The sequence below is a fragment of the Coffea eugenioides genome, chromosome 6, assembly GCF_003713205.1.
Source record: "Coffea eugenioides isolate CCC68of chromosome 6, Ceug_1.0, whole genome shotgun sequence".
NCBI lineage: Eukaryota > Viridiplantae > Streptophyta > Magnoliopsida > Gentianales > Rubiaceae > Coffea > Coffea eugenioides.
The window spans coordinates 45193803-45200473 of NC_040040.1; the positions used below are offsets into that span (position 1 = coordinate 45193803).

Below are 6671 nucleotides of genomic sequence, written 5' to 3' on the forward strand. Positions count from 1 at the left end.
ATAGGTTATGCATACTGCATACAGTTTAACATGCAAATAGTCTGTTAATCAGTTAGTTAGTTAATTAGTTAATTAGTTAAGCAGTTAATTAGTTTAACATGCAAATAGTTTGTTAGTTTTAGACAGACAACAACTTTAGTTAATTAGATAATTAGTTAATTAGATAAATAGAAATTAGTTAATTAGTTAATTAATTAATTAGATAATTAGTTAATTAGTTAATAGTTAATTAGATAATTAGTTAATAGTTAATTGGCTTAACTATTAACTAATTAGATAATTAGTTAAGCAATTGTCAAGCAAATAATAATTGTCAAGCAAGATGAGGGCAAAATTGGAAGAAATATTTTATCTCACTTCTACAAATAATTTTTTAATGGGACATCAAACTGTCAGGGAGGTTTCTGCAACGAATTGTTACTATTCAGGGGAGGTGAATGCAATTTCTAAACCTAGAGGGGAGGTCAGTGCAAATGTCAGAAATTTCAGGGGAGGTTTCTGCAATTATCCCAAGTTTTTATTGCCTCTTTGGATAAGTGACGCTAATTTTGAGACAGATCCAAAAGAAAAGCATAATCTTTTAGTACGATGGAGGAAGTATTAGATAATATTAATTGAATTAATTAAAGAGTAAAATAATTTAAAATCCTTAGAAAATCACACATGTCATGTTATTGAAAGTCTTTTAGAAGAAATGGACTGGTGAATAGTATGTTGTATAAATACCTCTCCTCATTGGTGTGCTTTGTTTCACCATCTCAATATCATTCATCACTTTCTTCCAAGGTCCATCTTTCTTCTTCTTCCTTATAGCCAAAGGAGAGAGAAAGACAGGAGAAACCTTCCTTGTAGCCAAACGAGAAAGAAAGAAAGAAGAAACCATGGATGACAAAGATGTTGTATACAATGATTATTGGGAAAATATGATCCTCCAAACTGAACAACTAGGAAGGTAAATTTTTTGGTTACAAGAGTTCCATTCTCATCCTTTCATGCTTACTTTCCCCAACTCTTGTTTAGACGTTTGATAGTATTTTGATGACTTTGATTTTTATCGTTCCCGAGCAATTATTTATTTAAATAAAAACTTAGCAATGAATGATGAGCCGGATTGATTAATTAGTTGAAACGGTGTCTTGTGTAGGAATTTTGATGAATCATTTTCATTTTATGATTCAAGCTCTCCTGACGGAGCACAATCATCAGCAGCATCAAAGAACATCGAGTCGGAGAGGAAGAGGAGGAAGAAACTGACTGAAACGCTCCATGCACTTAGAGCTGTAGTCCCCAATATCAGTAAGGTGAGGACTGAAGACTCAGGATCCCTATGATATATATTGCCAAAATTGCTTTTTTTTTTTTAATGATTGCCACCACTAGGAATAAACTAAAAATGAATCATGAATTGATGGTTGATCAGATGGACAAGGCTTCCATTATTAAGGATGCCATAGGCTACATACAAGAATTGCATAATCAAGAGAGAATGATTCAAGCTGAAATATCAGAATTGGAGTCAAAGAAGGGGATATTTCCAGATTTTGATCAAGAAATAAGCTATAATTCCAAGCCAAAGAGATCAAGATTTGAGCAGACCTGTGATTCTTCAGAGTCTAGATCATCTCCCATTGAAGTTCTTGAGGTTGGTTTATGACTTTATTCTTCTCTCCGTCTCTCTCTTTCTCCCCCACTGTCATTTGTTTTTATTAATGGGGTCCATAAGATTTTAATTAACTACAAGACAATCCCATGTTTTCGATTTATTCATTTTTTGTTCTAGATATATGTGAGTTATTATTTGTCTTTAGGTCATTGATATATGGACCCTTCAAAAATCAATTTACAGTTTAGTGTATCTCACATGGGAGAGAAGACTATTGTAGTTAGCCTCACATGCAGTAAAAGAACGGATACAATGGTGAAGATCTGTGAAGTTTTTGAATCCTTGAATCTCAAAATCATTACAGCCAACATCATTGCATTTTCCGACAGCCTTCTAAAGACATTATTCTTAGAGGTACATTTTTCTTTCCCTTAATTCATTTTTTTTTCCGTTGTAAATCTGAAGTTTATGCTCCCAAAGGGAGATATTTCAAGAATAAAGTAATAAAGATCAAGTAATATTTTATCGAGAAAAAAATTAATTTTGGAGGGTGCAAACAATTTTGCAATCTAGTCCCATCTAAGAGAAAGTCATTAAAGTCATTAGACCCTACTCTTTTTTTCTCCCTATTTTTTTTTCTTTTTATTTTGTGCAAAGATGTAGCATTATCTGAGAATACGGCAAGAAAGCATAGATTGCAATGTCTTACCAGAAGTGTAGGTACGGAGGATATGACTTTGTACGATGACGTTACCATGCAAATTTTGTTCTCTAGGAATGATACAAACAATCTTAATAAAAGCACAAAACTAATGATAAATTGTCAACTTGTTGTTTCTTTTCTATAAAAATGATAAAAGTTGGATGCAATTTTTTTTCCAGAAATTGCAAATTTAGACCCCTAAGAGATGGACAAATCTTAACACAGTACGTAATACTTGGTTCTTTGATAAAACTTGGTCCTACTCAAGAAATAGAGAACCAAAATTTTTGTATTTTTCTGGAAGCAACAAAGAACTTTTGTTACCTTTTTGGAGTTTTCTGTTAGGTCTTGGACTCACGTCCAAACCGACGGAAATTTTTAGCCTGGTCAAAAGTCTGATTACCTGTCGGTTTTAACATGTTCGACCAGTTTTTAACTGAATCTGGCTGGTTTAAATAACTTTTCGAGTTGATTAGTCAACCGGACCGATATCATGATGAGTTCAAGGTTCAAGCACCAATCCAGTGTTGTTTTCAAAACACTAGCCGTAGCGGTAATAACCTTTAAAATATATTATTAGGAAAAATCATTGAAAATATCAATCACATTTCGTCAAAGAATATTTTGGTCCTTTACTTTTAAAACAGTAAATTTATGTCTCTTACAAATTAAAATTAAAAAATTTGGTTCCAATATAAATTTGCGACCACTTTTTAGCCTGAAATCACTACGTGATCCATACAGTTTTTTTTATATACAAAAATGTTAAATTCCACCCCTTTAATGGTAAAAACGAAATCTACCCTTCTTCCTAAAAAAGTGACTATATGAGATTATGTGATAGATTCAGGATAAAAAGTGGTTGAAAATTTAGGTTGGAACCAAATTTTACCGATTTAATTTTGTAATGGAAGTAAATTTACTATTTTAATAGGGAAGGACGAAAAAACTTATTTGATGAAATGTGGAAAACGTTTTAAACGATTTTTCCTTTTCTCTTAATGAATATCATACAAAAAAATTAACTACAGGTGATTTGAGAGTATGAAAACAATACTAAAAATGAGAGAAGTAATTTGCGAATTTTATAATTGATAAAGAAGATTTAAAATGACACATGGGTCCACCTGTATTCTTCAATTCAATTTTTTTTTTTAATTTAATGATCACAATACCCTTCACAATTTTTAACCACCTGTCCTTTTTAAAATTTCGTGCTAATTTATGGCCTCCTCAATGGCGATTGGTGTTATTAATTATCTGAATATCCAAGTGTTTCCTAGGGAGCGATTTCTCCCCTGTTCCTGATGTCTAGCAAGAAGAAAACTGTACCGCTTTCTTTCCATTTCGTTATTTAATATGGTCAAACAGCAGGTGCATGGCATGGCGAATGCCAAACACATTTAATATTTGTGACTTGTGAGGATTTCAACCTTATCCCATGTCTCCTGCACCTATCACGTCAGGCAGAATACTTATACTAACCTAATTATTATATTAATTACAGAACAAGAAAAAATATATATAAGGGGAATGTTAATATCAAACCATTTTATGTAAACTTATGCAAAATAACTTTTGTATTAAATGTTTTGAAATGGTAGTTGTAAAAGGATTTTTCGTCCAGTGGGCATTTTTTGTGTAATTAATTTTCACCTAAAATTCACTAACATAATGTCTTGCATGTAGACACTTTCTTAGCTTTAATTTTATATTTAAGAAATACGCTTGAGAGCCTTCTTTATAAGCCTCTATTAAGGCCCGCTATCATTTTCAGAGTTCAAATTCTGCAATTGGCAGTTGAAAATAGAAATGGTATGAAGAGAAATGGGAGAGTAAATGAAAAATAAAAACAATTGTCGAACAAATCGTTAAATAATATAAGTATTTCTTTCTAACTGTAGTCCAGGCTTTTTAATGCGTGATGTGCAAGAGTATCAGTGAAATCTTCAGCTGAAATATGGAGACAAACGTGCGCATTTGGAAAAAAAAATTTTATTTCTTCAGTGTTACTATACGAAAATAAAAGACATTAGGATTCTTCGATCTACTGCTATCAGCAGTACTGCTTCTCTCTCTCTTTCTCTCTCTCTCTCTATATATATATATATATATATATATGTATATATTTCTGCTAATACTAATTATCAGATATTCTCTTTTCCTTTCACCTTTTACAGGCTAATGAGGAAGAAAAAGATGTGAAGATAAAAATCCAAACTGCAATTGCAGCTTTAAAATGATCCAGATTGCCCTATGAGCAAGTGAAGAGAAAGAATGAGGCTCAGCATTGTGAATTATCCAATTGCAGCTATTCATTATTCTTGCAAATAGTGACCTTTGGATAGCTCATTATTTGGAAAATTTTATTTGATTGTATCGTAAATAAAATTTTCAATTATCTTTTTATTTTTTTTTCAATCATATTTTCATTTCACATATGTCATATAAAAAAAAAGTGCTATAATATATTTTCAAAAAATTATTTCAAATAATCTTCTATCCAAACACACTGAAATTAACTTTCTTCTTGTCAAGTTTTTTTTTCTACTGCGGTAATTAGTCTGTAATTTACTTCCCTTTCAAGAAGATGATTCGAATAAATAACGTGCTTTGGTTTTTGAATGATCTTTCTTTGTCTCTCTTGTGTGTATATATGTTACACAAGTTTTATGAAGGTCTGATCTTTCTACTATTTGGTTGTTTAGACCAAAGCGTCAAGATCTATTAGTTTCTTCTCCCACTTCAATAATCTTGGGCATTTTACATCGACCTCCTGCAGGGATTCTTAAAAGATATGTTGAGTTTTACAATTTTTATTATTTTTTAAGACATTACAACTAACTCACAGCAGTGATACCAATACAAGTAACTTCACGTTATCAATATTACAAATTAATCTACAAATCTAAAGTTGTAATATGGACTTGGATAGAAATTTAAATGTTATAATATGTAAATTTGAAATTTCTAGCCTTCTTTGAGAATTAGTGTTTTCGCAAAAGTAACTACCATTTTACTAGCACACTAAAATGCAATGGCTGTCTACTAAAGAAACGCAAGAACTATCCGATTTTTACAGGTTGGGTCAGCATTTTGAAGTGGATCCAAAATTCGATCACAAAATGAACGTGTTAAGTAATAAAATGTTGGATTTCCCCAGCCGCCCCCCCCCCCCCCGCCCCACCCCAAAAAAAAACACACAAAAAAAAAGGAGCCCATTTCAATTATTAAAACTATCGTCAATACCAAATCAGGTGCTAAGGGGTGATAAGTGCCAAAATGACCACTTTGGTTTTTCAAAAATTTCCAGCTCAAAAACTACCATCTTGAACTACCATTCTCATTTGCCAATTGATTTTGTAACGGAGCCCCAACTTCTTTATATATCAAAGATTAGAGTGTTATGACTTTGCTATTTTTAAAAAGTTGGATAGTCTAGCTAACTATCAATTGGTTCCTGATTTCCCTGTATATATTGTAGATTAGCAACTTAAGGTAAAAATACTCAAAATTTACTTCCATGCATCTCATTCAAAAATAGACTCCCTTGACTTGGGAACTCATAGGAAACAGCCCTGAGAAAGAGACCTCAAAAGGGAAACAGAAAACTCTAGGTTACCAAGCTACTTCTTGGGTGCACTTTCAAGCGGATTTTGAACGAAATCGAGGGTTTCTAGCATTGTTCCAAGACTAATAACACTTTAAGAAATTATTGCCCCTGAATTGGTTCATAAAGGCCCCACTCCATCAATTAGATGGGGCTTTTCTTTTGCATTAAATCACCAGAAAAAGGATTCACTGATGACTATGGTGATTTTAATGGGTGGCTTTCTTTTTATTCTTGTATACATGTTCTTTTGTTTTGGATTGCTCCCTTGCCAATCAAAATTATTTTTGATTTTTTTTGATAAAGTAAATCAATCAACTAAATTAGATAAATTTAAGAAAGTTGTACAAAATTGATCCACTTATGTACATATTGTGATTTGATATGAAGAAAGAAATGCGGGTTGTATGAAAGCTTTAAATGAAAAAAGAAAACAAATCAATGGTAAAGTCTATAGATGTGTTTTGCCACCATAAAAGGAGTTGGACCAAAGTTGTGGTCTCATCTCATCTATGGTTAGATTTCAATTCGATCTGCAGAAACCTTTTATATCAGTTGCGTTCTCCCTCAGATATTGCTGACGGTTGTACGTCATAAATGAGGTTTAATTCCCTTCAAGTCCTTGAACTTCTAACCTCTTGCAGAAAAGTACACCGTGACTGTAAATGCCTGAAATAATTTTCATAACATATTTACTTGTTTCATTCGAGTTCAATCACTTAAAAGTATTTTTGGATAATAAAAGCACTTTTAAT

At 32.1% G+C, this 6671-nt stretch overlaps 1 pseudogene; it reads left to right on the plus strand.

Annotated features, from left to right (window-relative positions):
* Positions 1-759: 759 nt before the first annotated feature.
* LOC113775551 lies at positions 760-4589 on the plus strand (annotated as a pseudogene).
* Positions 4590-6671: the final 2082 nt, after the last annotated feature.